General features: G+C 35.2%; 1 pseudogene; it reads right to left on the reverse strand.

Annotated features, from left to right (window-relative positions):
* Positions 1-581: 581 nt before the first annotated feature.
* Positions 582-19356, reverse strand: part of LOC115526237 — a 38078-nt pseudogene continuing 19303 nt past the window's right edge.

The raw sequence follows: 19356 nt of genomic DNA on the forward strand, positions 1-19356 counted from the left end.
TATTATATTTCTTTAGGGTGGGAACACACATTAAAGTAACAGACTGGACAATAAACAAGCTGGTTGTCATCATAAAAATTCTTAACATTGTCATTGACAACATCATCATCATCATCATCATCATCATCATCATCATCATTACCACCACCATCATTAAAGTTCCATTTTCAGAAAAATAGCAAAGTGCATCAGTGTTACATTGAAACAAACAATAGGTTAAAGCAAAACTTGGCTATTATTGTATAATCTGTATTCGGTAAATTATTGATTGATTGTATATTGATGTTTACTGAGATATAATTCATTTAACATAAAATTAACCATTTTAAACTGTACAGTTCAGTGGTTTTCATCCTCCCTTCTGTCTGTGTCTTAGCAATCTAATTCACCTATGTTTCTTACTACTTGGCCATGTCTTGAAAACATTGTGGATCTGATTCTTAATCAAGATTTACTCATCTGAGTGTGTTAGTTTCTTACTGTTGGTATAACAAAGTATGACAAATTTCATGGCTTAAAACAACACAAATTTAGTATCTTATTAATAAGGTTGGAGATGTTTCTAAGCTATAATCACAGTGTTAGCCAGGCTGCTTTTCTTCTGGAGGCTTTAGGGGGAATCCATTTCCTTGTCTTTTCAAATTTCCAGAGACTATGCACATCTTTTCCTCATGGCCTCTTACTTCATCTTCAAAGCCAGCAGTATAACATCTTTGAATCTCTCTCTTTAAGAGATGGAGAGATGAGAGAATTCTCATCTTTGAATTCCTCTTGCCTCAAGCTTTCACTTATACGGACCTTTATAGTTACTTTGGGCATACCCAGATAATCCAGGATAATATCTCCATCTCGAGATCCTTAATTTAATCACATCTATAGAGTCTCCTTTGTTGTGTAAGGGAACATTCATAGGTTCTGGAAATTAAGATGTGGACACTTTTGAAGGAAGGAGTTGTCATTCAGCCAACTACACTGAGATTTAGGTAAATGTGTTATATTGCATGAATGTTATTTAAATATGTTTTTATGGTTTTTTTAATGTTTATATATTTTTGAGAGAGAGTATGTATGAGGGGCAAGGGCAGAGAGAGAGAGAGGGAGACAAAGGATCCAAAGCAGGCTCCATGCTGACAGCAGAGAGCCCGATGTGGGGCTTGAGGTCAAGAACTGTGAGATCATGACCTGAGCTGAAAGTCAGATGTTTAACTGACTAAGCCACCCACGTGCCCCTAGTTTTTTTTTTTGTTTTGTTTTGTTTTGTTTTTTTGTTTGTTTGTTTTGTTTTTATGTTTAATGAGTTTCTTTATCTCTATGAAATTTTCCTGAACACTTACTTCTCTGGACTTTATAGCCTATGACATTTGAAAGCCCTTCTTTAAAGAGTCTGTTAATTGCCAGGGAGCTTACACTCTTCTACACTGTGTCAATGCCATCTGCAAGGAATTTCTTTTAGTAACTTCCATAAAATATAACTATCACATTAGTCAGGAGTTTTGCTTGTTTTACTGAAAATTTGGAAGTTTGTGGGCATGACCATCAATTTCATTGATCCCTTCCTTCCATCTCTGACACTCCTACTGTCCCTATCCCTCTTCTTTTCTCCCTGTCACTCAGATACCCTGGCATCCCCAAATTCTTCTCTATTTTGCAAAGCGGTTCATTTTTGAACAACTTCAATTGTCAAACTTGAATAACAGCACCAAAGCACTTCAGAGCAGTGGGCCCCCATTGAAGAAGTTTGAGTGTCTGTTGAGGTGGCTGCGTCTATAGCTGACAAAGTGACATTTCTTCTACTTATAAATATAACACTGATTTATATAAGTGTTGTTATCATAGATAATTGAAAGATGATGCTAAGAATCATTTGGACACATTTTTGGTATGCATGTCTGAATGCTATCTTACATGCTAGTGTTTCTCACTCATTAGGTTTTTTTAAGTTCACCCAGTTTACCAGGCATTTTGTTAACTACATATCCAATAAAGAACAAAACATAAAGTCTTGATTCCATTGACTCACATTTTTGTTGATCCATGTTAAATTAAGCATTGTTCATCCATATCTTTGGTTTGCTATTGCCTTTGGTGAATTGTCTTATACCTACCCATGGGTAATGGTCAAGATAAATTGATAGCAGTAGAAGACCTGGGTTTGACACTTTTGTAAAGGGTGTTCATTAACTTAATTCCAGTTTCTATGGAAATAGTCATGTTAAAATTGGAGATTTTTGAAAGATAAAAATTATGTCCTGAATAAGCTTCTTAAAGGAATATATCAAGCAGAATGAGATCTCATAATTTTCAGCTCCTCTATGCGTTCATAATGTATATATACAGCTCAAAAAGCTTTAAAGTGGCAGGGACTGGGGCGCCTGGGTGGCGCAGTCGGTTAAGCGTCCGACTTCAGCCAGGTCACGATCTCGCGGTCCGTGAGTTCGAGCCCCACGTCGGGCTCTGGGCTGATGGCTCAGAGCCTGGAGCCTGTTTCCGATTCTGTGTCTCCCTCTCTCTCTGCCCCTCCCCCGTTCATGCTCTGTCTCTCTCTGTCCCAAAAATAAATAAAAACGTTGGAGAAAAAAAAAAAGTGGCAGGGACTATGTCTCTTTTTCTCTATGCCTGATATATAGTAAGTAATATGAATTAAAGTATTTGTTGGATGATTAAATAAATACATATAGGAGTTCATTTAACAACATAATAACAGCTAGCATTTATGATCACTTACTGTGTGCCAGCTGCTGTGCGAACCTTTGCATATGCATTTGTTATTTTTATTCCTAATATAAGAAAAATAAAACTTAGGGGAATTTAATAATTTCTCCACAATTGTATATCTATCCATAACTTTGCTTTTAGCTATTAGCCTATCTCACCTTCTACTTATCATACTAAATCATAATTATCTTATAAACTGTTAGGCTTCCTTACTAGACTGTGAACTCCAAGACAGTAATGATTTTTACTTGTATATCTCTGTATCACCAGTGCTAAATTCAGAGCCTAACAAAGAGAATGTGTTCAGTGACTGCTTCTGGATTGAAATCATTGATCTATAGAGATCTCTGGAGAGCAATGACCCTCACCATAAGGGGTCAGTGGAGAGGACTTGAAGATTAGGAGAACTGTACTCAGATAATTGATGCAAGCTGAGCTATACCCATTTGGTCACCCTTACCTCGCAGGTTTTTTTCCAGTAGATAATGCTAACTACCAAAGAAGTTTCAGGTTGAGGGTTGTCTACACCTGTAATTTTGGTGTCAAGTTAAAATAAAAACGAGTTAAGCCAAATTCTGACATACACATATACATTTATTAAATATAGATATCCATTGGCAATCAAACATAAAACAATTTATTACAACCTATATTTTAATCTCAATGTGGTCAAAATCAATGTGGCCAGAAGTCATGTGGTGCTTTTACTTGTTCTGACTACCACCTGGTATGAAACTTCACTTGAGGTGGATGTGAACAGGTAACACATATAGCTGTCGTTAGGCAATTGTGTTCTCCTGCATTATAGTTATAATTAAGTTCTCCTACATTATAAGTTGGATACATGGATCTTTTTAGGGTCAAGCTGTGTCCACTGTCTTTGAGGAAATAGTTTACAAGCCTCACTCAATTCTTATATCATGATTCTTACATCTTGTGAAAGGAGAGGGGAGCCTCACTAAAGCATACAAGCAGATCTGCATATCTTAAACATAGTAATCAATAAGCCACTAATTTCACCAGTGCAGAATTTTTTTTTACATTCATCAGATTAATTTTGAAAGCCTCAGGTGTAGATGGAGATGTATAAAAGAAGCCCTTGTAGTTGACACCAGTCTTTTTAATATGATGCCGAGTGAACACCATAGAATGTAGTTTTTAATTAGGGTAACTGAGATTTATATCCAAAACCAATAATATTCATAAAATAAAGCCATTTGTGGTAACTTACGTATCTATACACACATATGTATATGTATATAGGTGTATGTGTACATATATGTGTGGATATAGGGTGTGTGTGTGTGTGTGTGTGTGTGTGTGTGTGTTTATTGTAATCCCTTTTCTTCCAGGGGACATCTGCTCTCTAGAATTAGGACTAAACATTCGTGACCTAGGGGTTTCCTGTAGTTTCTCCAGAAGTAATCCATCTTCTGGGAAGCCTCCATTTTAATCCCATTCACATTTTACTTTTAATTGCATCCTCAGTTAAAAAGTTATTTGTAGAAACTTTGTATAAAAAAGAAACTTTGTATAAAATAATTCAGATTTATGTATTTGATATACTACAATTAGTGGATCTTTTTCATATGATATTTTCTCTCTCAGATAATTTATAAACTCATGCAGATAAAGGATTTTTTTTTCATTTTTCATTGCTCATCCATTCATATCACTAATTTTAGTGACATTTAGCTAGGTTTTTTCCATTCTCTCTTTTTCACTTGCATGCCCACAGCTAACTGGGCTCAATACTGTAAATGTTGAATGACTGAAAAACATCCTATTATGAAGCCATCTTTACTAAAGTTTGCAGGTTTCTTTCCCTAATTTCAAAATGCCTTTTTCATTTTAGGTCACTCCAGGTAGCTTGTCTTACAGCATCAGTTCTCTGTTGATTCTCACAGCACGGGGCAAAGAAGAAATCACTGGATCAGGTATGGCTTCCAGTACAAAAAAAAGTACTCACTCAAATTAAACACATATACTACACTTCAGAGTGAAAGTTTAAAAATACTCTTACGATTGAGGCGATTGATTTTGGAAATTATTAGAAGTAGGAACCATTTTTTTCTGTACCACAAGATCTCTTTTGTGGAAAAGAAACTATTTATACAAGTACTTGTTAAAGCTTCTACATTGCAATTTACTCCAACTAATAATTACCCTATCAACACATATTCTGTCTAAATGTCTTTAGTCACAGTCCTTCTAATGTAATCTGGGTGTTCATTGTTCTTCTGTTTGATATGCACTGGAAGCTCCCAGCATCTTATTCTAATCAGTATTTGAATGCATTGTCTGTTGAAATGAAAGTAACAATGATTAGTAGGACAGATGTTTCCCTTGAATGTGAAAATGTAGGGGTTAAAACCACAAATTAAACTGAATATTCACAGTCTTTGCATGTATTTTTCAAGATGGTTGGATACAAATTTTTGTGTAGTGAAAATCGGGTACCAGTCAAAGTTTAAAGATCTGTGACCTGCAAAATAGATGATATTTGGAAATAACTTTACTTTTACTGTCCACTCTGGAGAATAGACAAAGAACTCTAGTATGTTGGTAACATGAAATGCTATTTGCCTTCAATGGATGGTGATTTTGACAAGGAGACTAGGAGAAACATGAAAGTAGAAAACAGAACAATCAGAATTTCATGCCAGGTGCATCCATGCATCAGGGAATTAACAGAAGAATTATAAGAGCTTATGAATGGATTGTCATTCATTAGTATATTACTATTGTTATTAATATTAGATGTGTCTTTGCTTTTTGATTGAAAACGCTATAAAAAATCAGTTGCATATGACATTTAATTGTCAAAATTTGAAGACTGTGTAACAGAAATCTGATTTCTCTCATGTTGATAATATTTATCTCCTGTTTCTACATGTATTCCTTAGTTAATATTTTTTACTGGGATTTTATAAGGCCATGAGAAAAAAAATTTAAATATGATGTATGTCTCAATGGTTAACTTTAATTTCATAATTGAGGAAATAATTGAGGCCAAGGTGATTCCCATTTTTGTTTGTAAAAACAGTGCAGATCTTCCTCTACTTAACGTGGAGTTATGTATGGGTAAATCCACTGTAAGTTGAAAATATTGTTAAGTTGAAAATCAGTTTAACACACTTAACTTACTTAACTTCATAGCTTATCCAGCCTACCTTCACATGCTCACAACACTTACATTTAGCCTACGGTCAGGGAAAATCACCCAACACAAAACCTATTTTATAATAACGTGTTGAATATATCATGTAATCTATTGCGCACACTGCTGAAATTGAAAAACAGAATAGTCATTTGAGTATAGAATGGTTGTAAGTGTGTTGGTCGTTTACCCAGGTTATCTTGTGGCCACCTGGGAGCTCCAGCTTCACTACCATTACCCAGAATTGTGAGAACGTATCATAACACCTGCTGGCTAGCCTTGGAAAAGATCAAAATTCAAAGTATGGTTTCTACTGAATGTGTATTACTTTTGCACCTTCTTAAGGTCAAAAAATGCTAAATCAAACCATCATGAGTCAGGGATTGTCCGTATTGTAACTTACACCTTTATTTAAATAAAGTTTGTGTTTATTCCTTCTCACAACCTTCACAAATAGTACCTGAAAATAGGTAATGAATACAGCTGCAGAATACAGATGATAGGCCCCATTGGGGAAGAATGCCTAGTTAGCTAACCTCCCAAGGAAGAATAATAGGGTGAGCCTTAAAACCCTAATTTACAATGCAAATTGTAAGTTAACCACTTCAAGAGGGTTATCATATCTCAATCATCAGGCTGATAAGAGGTAGCCAATTGTTTTTTGTCTGAATTGCTTGAAGAGTTAATAAAAAGATGATGAGTGTTTTGGGGTAAGAATGATTCCTCTGTCTACTGACCTTCTCAGAGTTTGTACAGAATTACTATCTAAGTCTCTTTAGATAATGACCCATGGATCTAATCTCCATTAAAGCTTTCTTCACATAGAATAAGAGGTTCAAAATGAAGCATCTTTGGAGTCAGTACCCATGATTAAGAGGTTATTAGTTTTCCTGGTCAAGAAGGTGGCACTACAGTGGGATTTCAGTGTTTCATGATGTCTTCCCTACTTCAAATCTTACACTTCCAACTCAAACGTGTTATTGCCTTAGACTATGGTATTTAGTTAACATGTGCTGTTGTTTGTTTTAATTTCGTTAACTTAACCTAAGCCTATCATTCAACATTTGAAAACTGTGAAAAATCAAATAGATAATAAAATAATAATGTTTCATAGTTCATAAGACTGCCTCCGTGATTCTGGGCAAACCATTTAAATCTTCTTTTTTATTCACTGTATGAAAGGCCTTTGTTGGAGTAGGGATGACTCCTCTCATTGGGATATAGTATCTTTGTTCTTTTAATTTTTTTTTAGTATTAGACATTTATTTAAATATATTTTGGTTGATCCATTTGACAACTACAACTACAAATGACAACTACAAAGTGTTTGATCTTTTTATAGCGTAAATTGAATAAGCTTTAGAGGCAAGTAGATTTAGGATTATATTCTATCCTCATCTTTTACCAACTGTGATTCCTTGCTACAGATGTCACATCTGTAAATGGTAGGGAACAATGATATTATTTAAAAGAGTTTTTCCAGTGATTGAACAGGTAATACATTTCAAACTCTTAGTATACTGTGCAGCACAAAGGAAATACTCAACCCTGTTAACTATATCATGAAATGCCTAGAATATTAATTAGAGTAGTATATGTATATATAGATTAATAGCATCACCACAAGGAATAAGGATGGCATATCTGTTCTCAAATAATTAGTATACAAAAAAATCTTAACCCTAAAAGTACACTGAAGATAGATTTGAAGTTTAAGATTTACAGTGCTTCAGGATTTATCACTACTGACTATCATTGTAAGCACAGAAAACTAGGAGTATAGAATGTTCTATATATGGAGTTTAATATTTGTGCAAAACCAATGTAAAAAAAAAGCCACAGATATGATCTAGCACAAAGGCTTTTCAGACTGGATTATTTGTTTGAATTTGTTTTATTTGATTTTTATGTGTGTTTATGGAACTAAACTATATATAAAAGTAATATAAGAGTTGATCTAAGGGTGCCTGGGTGGCCCAGTTTATTAAGTATCTGACTCTTGGTTCAGTTAAGGTCATGGTCTCACAGTTCGTGGGTTTGAGCCTCACATGGGGCTCTGTGCTTGGTAGTGTGGATCCTGCTTGGGATTCTCTCTCTCCCTCTCTTTCTCCTCCTCCCACATGTTCTCTCTCTCAATCTCTCTCTCTCTCTCTCTCCCCCCCCCCCGTCTCAATGAGTAAATAAAAAAAGAAGTATAGGAGGATAGGAGGAGGAGGAAGAAGAGCTGATCTATTTGGGAATGAGAGAAGCTCAAATTCTTGTTTCTTCTACTCTGTCACCAACCCATCCCTGAGTTAGCTCTGAAGACCCCCTGCCTGCAATGCTTAGAGAACACAATTAAGAAAGAAAGAAAGAAAGAAAGAAAGAAAGAAAGAAAGAAAGAAAGAAAGAAAGAAAGAAAGAAGGAAGGAAGGAAAACATTGACCTCGTCCAGTTCATTTCATTTTAAGATGGAGAAACTGAAGCCAAACATAGTGAAGTGACATGACCTAGGTCACACACTGAGAGAAGGACAGGTCTGGGTATGCTGACTCCTATCTATGGGATCATGTTGACTCTTAGAATATATTTATAGTTTAGGACAGCAAATGTGGCTTTGGGAAATGTGGCTATTCCTCCCTTTTTGCCAATGGTATCATTTTGGTGGGTGCAAACTAGTAGCAGTTTTCAAAGTATGGTACCCAACTAGCAACATCAGCCTAACTTTAAAAAAAAAATACAAATTCTTGGGCCTACTCAAACCACCTATGTCAAAAATTCTGATGGGGAGCGGTGCTGAGAACTCATGGATTAACAAGCTCTCCTGGGGCTATCTTAAATAAATTATTTGGAAATTAGTTCCATCTGTAAACTAATCTTAATTACATGGCTTATCTACGAGTAGGCAAAAACCACTATGAAGATACATAAAATTCTGAAAATAATTGAGAGGGAAATGAAATTTTGCGGATCACCTACCTTATGCAACAAACTCTTTGATTTCTCTTAGTTATTTAATCCTTATAGCAACATTCTGAAGTATACATTATTATGTGAACTTTGATGGAAAAATTTGATTCAAAGGAAGTAACTTGTCTAAGATCATTCAACTGGAAGTTGCAGAGGTAGGATTTAAAGCCAGAAGTAATTGACTCCAAAGCTTTAAATCTTCCTATTATGTATTGAAACCCACTGGGTGTTACACACACCTGGGGTGGAGTAGCTACAACTCCAGGGGAAAAATCCATGCGTTCAATCTTTTCATCATTATGGAGTGCTTGTAATGTTGATTATACTTAGGATGTAATGTACCTCTTCTTGATGTTACATGGAAACAATGTGTTGTCACTCTAACATGAGAATACCTTTTCTACTCTTTCATTTTACTTACATCTATTTGAATATCTATCCCGAAATTTCTCAAAACTTGCCAAACGATGACAAACTAATGTATATGTTTATGCTTATATTTTTAGCATTTCATGTAAGAAATAATATAGCTCCAATGTGTCCCATTTGGGGACATATAAAAAGTTGCTGAAAAATGAATCATTACCTGAGATATTATGTAAATAAAAATCATGTAAGTATTATGTAAATGTAATTACATATAGAAGTAATTATAGGGATATGCACTGCAAACTTCAGAGTTGTAATACAGGAAATTATAGGAGAGGGTAATTATATATCATGTTCCCTAAAGTTTCAACATCTAGGAAGAAATTCACCCATTTTTATATCTGAAAGAGACATTAAATATTTTATTGTGTTCGGCAGAAGGTGTGGTGAATGGGTGGTCTGATTAGGGAAGCAGAATATGAGTAGATATTGTGAATGTGGAGGATGTTTGTATTTTGGAAGCATATCGGTTCTAGAGCTGTTAAGACCTACTTGTCAGTTATAGGCCTTGCTTGTTTCTACTTGAAACTGGTTGTCAGTGGGTGAGAGGAAAGTTCTCCTTGCCTGCTCCACAATCTAGGATTCTGCCCATGAGAATGCCAGCTACAAAATCTAGTACCTGGTAATGTTCTGGAAGGTGGAACTTGATTGGGCAGGTTGTACCAATGGCTGCCAGAAGAAAAATTACCTATGGAGGTAAATGAACAGCATTTAGAAGAGTAGTGGATGCAATATTAGTACAGGGAGAGCTGTACCAAGGGTTGTGTCTGAAGTGTAATATGAAGTCTCGATATAGGAGAATGGAGCTAGAGAGTACAGGAGAATGGAGCTAGAGAGTATAGTGCAAAGCCAAATAAAACAGAGAAAGACAAGTAACTTTGATCTCACTCATATGTGGAATTTAAGAAACAAAACAGAGGCACCTGGGTGGCTCAGTTGGTTGAGCATCAGACTCTTGATTTCAGCTGAGTTCATGATCTCAGGGTTTGGTTCTTGGGATCTAACCACACATCAGGTTCCACACTGGCAGCACACAGCTTACTTGGGATTCTCTCTGTCCTCTCTATCTGCCCTTCCCCTGCTCACTCTGTCTCTGTCTCTTTCTCAAAATAAATAAATAAAATATAAATAAATAAATAAATAAATAAGCAAGCAAAGGCGGGGGGAGAGAGAGAGAGAGAGAGAGAGAGAGAGAGAGACCGACCAAGAAACAGACTCTGAACTATAAAAAACAGTTACCAAAGGGGAGGTGGGTGTGGGGAATGGGTGAAATAGGTGATGGAGATTAAGACCGTGCTTATCATGATGAGCACCAAGTAATGTATAGAAGTGTTGAATCACTATATTATACACCTGAAGCTAAAATAACACTGTATGTTAACTATACTGGGATTAAAATTAAAAACTTAATAAAAAAAGAAAAGATCAGAAATAACAAGTTAATGAGATCGTATTTGGAAGCAGAACAAAGCAAGCAGTTCAGGTACTCAGTCTTTTTGAGGGACAACTGCATATTGATTTGTGAACCAGAGCAGCTAACTTTAAGACTCAAGACTCAAAGGACGCCTTCTTTCTAGGGCAAACATAGCAACCAATCCCTGTACCTCACATATTCTATCCAAGTCCAGTTCTTTCATTTTTCTAAGTAAATGTCTCCCTGATTTCTTTACTTCATTCCACCTCCACTGCTGTCATCATACACCATGCCAGCATCATCTTTTGCCTGAACAGTTGCAATTTCCTCCTAACCTATTGCCTCATTGCCACTTACTCTCTCCACAATCTAGTTTTACATACTGCAGCCAAAGTTATTAATCCTACGTCGCTCCATGCTTTTAGGGAAAATACTAAAGTCCTTAAAATGATCTACAAGTCTCTACATGATATTAACCCTGCTTACTTCTATAGTCTTACGTGATGAGCCTCTCAGCCCTCCTCCCTCTGCAACTCAATACTGTCCAATTTCAGTTTCTTTCGGTAACATGCCTTTCTGCATAGAAGGCTTTCTCCATTACCCTTTTCTCTTTTCGGATTTATAGGTCTCAATTCAAGTATTGTTTCCTTAGGAAACACTCCCTTTACTACTTTATCCTGAAACACATACACACACACACACACACACACACACACACACACACACACACATATGCACTTACACTTCTGGTCTTCTGTTATATTTCCTTACAGCTGCTGTTTTTTTTTTTTTCTTTTTCTCTCACATAACTAATTACTTTGCAATTATGTATTTGTGTGTTAATGTGAATAAATAAATGCCTATCTCTCCAACTAAACAAACTACATGAAAACAGGAACCATCCCTTTTTTCATTCTAGAGCTCAGCTCAGTGGCTGCTGGAATTGTTTGCTAAGCAAAGTCTTAGATATGAAGCCAAAATTGTAAGTGATGAAAGAAAAAAAAAGATAAATTCACCAAATTATAAAACTTTTGCCCTGTAAACAATATTAATGAGGTGAAAAGAAGACCCAGTGAATGAGAGATAAGTTTTGGATATTATTTATGTGGCAAGAGTCTTGTGTTTAGAATGTACAAATGACTATTATAGCTCAATAATAAATAAATAACAAGTAAGACTACAAATAGTAAAAATGGACAGAGAATATAAATAGACATATTTCTTCAAAGATAGTATACATGTGGTCAGTAAACATGTGATGAAATGTACAACATTACCCATTAGGGAAGTGCAAATTAGAACAACAGTGTGATGTTACTTCATGGCCATAACTGATAAAAATTAAGGATAGTGACAAATGTTGGCAAGGCTATGTAAAAATTGGAATCCTCATACATTTCTGGTAGGGATGTAGAATGGTATAGCACTTTGGAAAATACTTTGGCTTGTCTTCAGTGAGTTAAACATAGAATTGTTCTATGACTTCTAGCAATTTCACTCCTAGTAATATACCTAAGATAATCTAAAACATGTTTCCATATTAAACTTTATACATAAATGTATATTATAGCAATACTCAAAATGGGCCCAAAATAGAAACTGCCCAAGTTTCCATCAACTGATGAATAGGTAAACAAAATATAGTGTATTTATATGGTGGAATATTATTCAGCAATAAAAAGAAATGGAATGCTGATACATGCTACAACATGGAGGAACCTTGAAAACATTGTGGTGAGTGAAATAAATCAGTCTCAACAGACTATAAAAGACCAATTATGGTGTCATTCCATTTGTATGAAATGTCCAAAATAGAGAAACATATGGAGAGGGAAAGTAAATTAAGGTTTGCCTAAGAGTATGCAGGAAAAATATTGGGAGGAAATAAGAAGTGATCATGGATACTTATTTATTTATTTGATATTCAAAAGTTTATAAAGTTAGATTGTCATGGTGCTTGCATAACTCTGTGAATATGCTAAATATCATTGATTATATATTTTATTTTATTTTATTTTAATTTTTGTTTTAGAGAGAGTGAGAGAGCACGCCCAAGTGGGATAGAGGCCAGAGGGCGTGGGAGAGAGAATCTTAAGCAGACTCCACACTTACTGTGGAGCCTGATGGGTACAAAAAGATCCCACAACCCTGGGATCATGACCTGAACCAAAATCAAGTCAGACATCCAACTGACTGAGCCACCCAGGCACCCTTGATTATGTATTTTAAATGGGTGAATTGTAGCATATGTATCAATAAAGCCATTAAAGTTTTTTGTCATGACTTGAAAAGACAATTGCTTATATAAAATGTGTGGGTACATTATTTGCACTGAATGGTCAAAACCTGTCAACACACATGCCCACTAAAAGTAATGCACAACACCAGACGTGGAAACTATATGAGTACATATATATTACAAAAAAAGAATCTTCTATTTAAGTATATTTAAAAGATAATTATTTAAAGCAAAAATATTAACAACATATTATGAATTTTATATCATACAGAGAAGCAAAATATATGACAATAATAGTGAAACTGCAGGAGGGAAGAAATGAGAGTCTATTATTGTAAGATTCTTACACCATATATGAAGTATTATCCTAGTACTTAAAGGTAGACTAATAAATCAAAGATACATGCTATAGGGGCATCTGGGTGGCTCAGTCAGTTGAGTGATTCTTGATTTTGGCTCAGGTTATGATCCCAGGGTCATGGAATCAAGCCCCATGTCAGGCTCTGTGCTGAGCTTTGAGGCTGCTTAAGCTTCTCTCTCTCTCCCCCTCTGCCCCTCTCCCCTGCTCATGTGTTCTCTCTTTCTAAAATACACACACACTCACGGCCCCCCGTATACACACACACACACACACACACACACACACACACACACACACACATATATATATAAAGATCTATGCTATAAATTCTACAGCAACCACTAAAATAATAAAATGAAGGTATAGCTAAAAATGAAGTAAAAAGCAATTAAAAATACTTAGTTAATACAAAGGAAGGCATGATGAGAGGAACAAGACTACTAAGAATATATGAGACAAATAGTTAAAATGATTGTAGATTTAAAACCAGCATCAATAAACTCATTAAATATAAATGGATATAAATGGATTAAATACCTCAATTAAAAGTTAGAGATTGTGAGATTAGGCAAAACTGTATTTCAGATACAAGTAAGATACATTAAATATAAAAATACAAATACGTTACAATTAAAAAAAAAATAGAAAAACATGTCATGCTAACACTAAGCACAGAAACAGCTGCAGTAGATATATCAGACAGAGTACATTTCAGACAGAAATACTACAAGGAAATTGAGGGTCATTCATAATTTTAAAGGTGATAACTCAGAAAGTGGAAGTAACAATTATAAGCCATTGTGTATGTACCAACAGAGCTTCAAAATATATGAAACAAAATCTATCAGAACTCCAAGTAGAAATCAATAAATCATTATCATAATCTGATATTAGAATACTTCTCATAAGAAATAGGACAAGTCAACAGAAAATCAGTAAGGTTATATAGATGAATAACACTAAAAACCAACTGGACCTAATTAACATTTATAGAGTACCCCAATGCAGTTGGAGTGGACTATACATTCTTTTCAAGTACACATGAAACATTTAACAAGATAGACCATATTCTGGCCCAAACATGTATTTCAGTACATTTGAAATAATTACAGTTACACAGTATGTTCTATGACTATAATGAAATGAAATTAGAAATCAGTAACAAAGATACATGGAAAATCCCCAAAATTTGAAAACTAAATACCACACCTAAATAACCCATGGCTCAAAGAAAAAAATAAGAGGAAATTCAGGAAGTATTTTGAACTGGATGAAAATGAAAACAAAACATCGAAATTTATGGGATTTACCTAAGACAGAGCTTATAGGAAATTTTAGAACACAAAATGTCTATTTTAGAAAATAAGAACATGAATGACTTTAGCTTCTACCTTAAGAAACTAATAAGAAAAAAATTAAATACAAGGTAAGCAAAAGATAGGAAATAGTAAAGATTCAATGCAATCTCCCTCAATGAAAAGAAGACAGAAAAAACATTAGAGAAAATCAATGAAACGAAAAGCTTATTCTTTGAAAAGATAAGAAAAATTGATAAACCTGTAGCCAGACTAATCTAGCATAAAAATAAAATAGACACATATTACTGACATCAAGAATGTGCGAAGTGAGTATGACGACTAACTTCATACCAATAGATTTGGCAACTTGGATGGAATGGACAAATCTCTTGAAAGATACAAAGTACAAGTGTCCCCAAAATTACAGTCTTTGCAGGTGTAATTAGCTAAGTATCTTGAGATGAAGTCTTCCGGGACTTAGACCCTAAATCTGATGACTGATGTCTTTATGAGAGAAAGAAGAGAGATTTACCCATAGAGAGACACAGGGAAGAAAGCCATGTGAAGACTGAGGCAGGGCTTAGAGTTATGCTGCCACAAGCCAAGGAGTTCCAGGAGCCACCAGAAAGTTGCCAAAGGCAAGGAAGGGTTCTCCTTAGATCTTTCGGAGAGAGGTGGCCCTGCTGAAACCTTGATTTCAGACTTCTGGACACCAGAAAGTGTGAGAAAATAAATTCCTGTTGTTTCAAGCCACCCAGTTTGTGTCAGTGCATTACAGCCATTCTCATTCAAAAATAAATTGATAAAGTAAGTGATAATGTAACTATTAACAAAATTGAATTTGTACTTAATAACCTCCCACAAGGAAATGTTCATGCCAAGATGGTTTTATTTGTAAATTCCAGCAAACATTTAAAGGAGAAATAGTATTAATTCTTAATACAAATTATTATCAGAAACTGAAAAGCTATGTTTCTCAGCTAATTATTTCAAGCCAGTGTTACCTTAATGCCTAAATCAGACAAAACTATTACTGCAGAGTAATATCCCTCGTGAACATATATGAAAAAAAATTTTTTTTTACATTTTTTATTTGTATTGAGACAAACAGTAGGGAAGGGGCAGAGACAGAAGGAGAGGAAGAGAATCTCAATCAGGTTCTGTACCATCAGCCCAGAGCCTGACTCAGGGCCCTATCTCATGAACTGTGAGGTCATGATCTGAGCTGAAATTAAGAGTCAGTCACTTAACCGACTGGGCCACCTAGGTGCCCCACGTGAAAAAATTCTTAACAAAATTTCAGCAAAATCCAACAATATGTAAAATGGGCAATTCTTGCTACACAATTGGAGCTTATTACAGGAATGCAAGGTTGACTTAAACAGTAAACCACATAACCATCTCAATCGAGGTGTAGAAAGTATTTTTAAAACTTATTCCTGATTAACTTGGACAGGAAGGGAAATTCCTCAGCCTGTGAAACAGTATAGAATGTTGAAAGGCTGAATGTTGCTCCCAGAGATCAGGAACAAGGTAAGAATGTCTGTCTTAACACTTGTTTTCCACATTATGCTGAAGACTCTAGTATATGCAATGAGGAAAAAAAGAAAAAGAAGAAGAGAGAGGGAGATAGAAAAGATATACAGATTGAGATGGAAAAATTAAAACTGTCTTTATTTGCAGATGGTATAATTGTCCATGTAAAAAAAAAATCCTACAGAGGCTATAAAACAGCTACTAGACTCTAGTAAGTTTAGCAAGGTTGCAGGATACAATTAGAAATTTACTGTTAGTTTTTAACATTCTACTTAAAGTAGCATCAGGGCATCTGGGTGGCTCAGTCAGTTAAGTGACAGACTCTTGGTTTCTGTTCAGGTCATGATCTTGTGGTTTGTGGGTTCAAGTCCCACATTGGGCTCCACAAGCTAGTCACATGGAACCTGCTTGGGATTCTCTCTCTCTCTCTCTCTCTCTCTCTCTCTCTCTCTCTCTGCACCTCCCACACTCATGCTGTCTCTGTCTCTCTCAAAATAAATAAATGAACTTAAAAAAAAGGAAAGTAGTGTCAAAAATGTGAAATGATTAGGGAAAAATCTGACAGAAGATGTGTAAGACTTATATCCTGAGAAGAAACAAACGAAAAACATTCCTGAAAGATTTTGAAGACCAAATCAGTGGAGAGATAATCTGTGTTCATGATTGGTAAGAATCAGTATGAACATTTTAATTCTCTTCAAATTTGTCTGTGGGTTCAATGCAATTCTAATAAATTTCCCATAAAAAAACATTTTTTTTTGGTAAAAATTGACAAGCTGATCCTAAAATTCATATGACAATACAAAATATTTGGAGTAGCCAAAACAATGTTGGAAAAGAAGTATAAAGTTGGAAGAATTATACTACCTGATGTCAAGACTTACTATAATGCTCCTGGACTAATACAGTGTAGTAGCAGCATAAAGACTTATGGATCAATGGAACAGAATAGAGATCCACAGATATAGATCCATACATTTATTTACAACTGAGGTTTAACAAAAGCAATTCATTGGAGAAAAGATAGTCTTTCCAACAAATGGTTTTGAAACAATTGGCTATTCATGCGCAAAAATGTGAACTTGGATTCATACCTCTTACTATACACAAAAATTAACAAAATGGATCATATATCTAAATTTTAAATATAAAACTGCAAAACTTCTAGAAGAAAATGGGAAAAAACAGTCAGTGTGGCCTTGGGTTAGGCAAATTTCTTAGATATGACACTGCAAGCAAAATCTATAACAGTTATAATAAATTAGAGTTCATCACAATTAAATGTTTGCTCTTTAGAAGACAATAAGAATATTTAAAAACTACAGACATGGAAAAGGTATTTGCAAATCAAATATCCGATGAAAGATTTCATTCCATAATATATAAAGAACTCCAAATCTTAATTATAAGAAGTCAACTAAATAAATAACAAGTGAAACATTTTTACATAAACTTCACCAGAGAAACATATGTATAGTAAGTAAGCATTTGTCATTAATCATTAGGGAAATATAAATTAAAACCACAAAAGATAAAATAAATAAAACCACAAAAGATGCCACTCTACACCTTATTCGAATGTCTAAAATTAAAAGGAGCGATGACAGCAATTGTTGACATGGATGTGGAGCAGTTAGAAATCTCATGTCCTGCTGGTAGGGAGGCAAAGTGGTAAAAACCCTTGAAAAAACATTTTGGTGATTTCCTAGAAAGTTAAAAACACTTCCCAATTGATACAACCATTACATTCTTAGGTATTTACCCATGAAAAATTAAAGTATACATCTGTGTGAAGACTTATAGATGAATGCTTGTAGCAACATTTGTATCATCCCCAAACTGGAAACCACCCAAATATCCACCAACAGGTGAATGGATAGATATATCAGCTGTGGTGTAGCCATACAACAGAATCCCACAATAAGAGACAATAAAAATAAACTTCTGACATGCAGTAATACAGAAGAATGTCATAATAATTTTCTGTGATGAAGAAGCCATATAAAAGAGCAGATATTATTTGATTTCTATTTACATAAAATTCTAGAAAGTAGACACTAATCAGCAGTGACAAGAAACAAATCAGTAGTTATCCAGAAACTAAGAATTAGGTAGGAGTGGTTTTAAAATAAGGAAGAAGATGGGGCACCTGGGTGGCTCAGTCACTTAGGTATCCTACTTCAGCTCAGGTCATGATCTCACTGTTTGTGAGTTCAAGCCCCGCTTTGGGCTCTGTGCTGACAGCACAGAGCCTGGAGCCTGCTTCTGATTCTGTGTCTCCCTCTGTCTCTGCTCCCACCAGCGGCCCCCCGCTCACACTCTGTCTCTCTCAAAAGCAAGTAAACATTAAAAAAAATAAGGAAGAAGAGTTTTTGGGTATATGGATAATGGGTAATGGATATATTCATTATCTGAATATTGGTGATGATTTCAGGAAATATATCTATCTATATCTATATCTATATCTATATCATCTATATCTCTATATATATATCAATGATTATCAAACTATACATTTACAGCACAAAAGTTTGAAAGAGCTGAAAAATAAATATTGAGACAGACAATGGTAGCAAAGAGAGCAAGAGTGGTGTACAAGTCTTCCCCCCCACTCCCCCCATCCTTCTCAGGGCCTTAGACTTTATTCTTCAGGCAGTGTAGAGCCCTTGAAGGTGGTTAGTGGGCCGGTTACATTATTTGCATTTTAGCAGTGTGATTGGCAGCAGTGAAGGGAGAGGACTGGCAACACACATTCTTTTTTTTTTTTTTTTTAACATTATAATGGAATTGCAACAAATGTTCCAAATAATCTCTGCAGGATTTCCAGTGAAACCAATTAGCATATATTTGAAAAAGCGCTGGTGGGGTTAGGGACTTACTCTGTAGCCATTAAAACAAATTGGCCCACACTGGCATACAAACTAGTAAATGGCAGAGCAGTGACTGAAAACCAAGCCTGTCTGATTCAAAGCTATTTCTCTTTCCACTACACATGCCCTCCCCTACCTGGGTACAAACCTCATTCCAAAACTTAATGGGAAATTTTCAGAATTTTCAAAGACTTTTCTCAAATCAGAATGTAGACTGGATGTTATATAATGCCACGGTCTGCTGCAGTGGTTCTTAATGGAAGCTGAGTAGGCTATACCAATAATGGATTACATCTACAGCTTTTTATTTGAGAATATAAGTCACATTCCAAGATCATCCCCAAAGTGACACAGATTAAAAGTGATTAAAATGGGAATTCACTGT

This window comes from Lynx canadensis, chromosome D1 (genome assembly GCF_007474595.2).
Source record: "Lynx canadensis isolate LIC74 chromosome D1, mLynCan4.pri.v2, whole genome shotgun sequence".
Taxonomy (NCBI): domain Eukaryota; kingdom Metazoa; phylum Chordata; class Mammalia; order Carnivora; family Felidae; genus Lynx; species Lynx canadensis.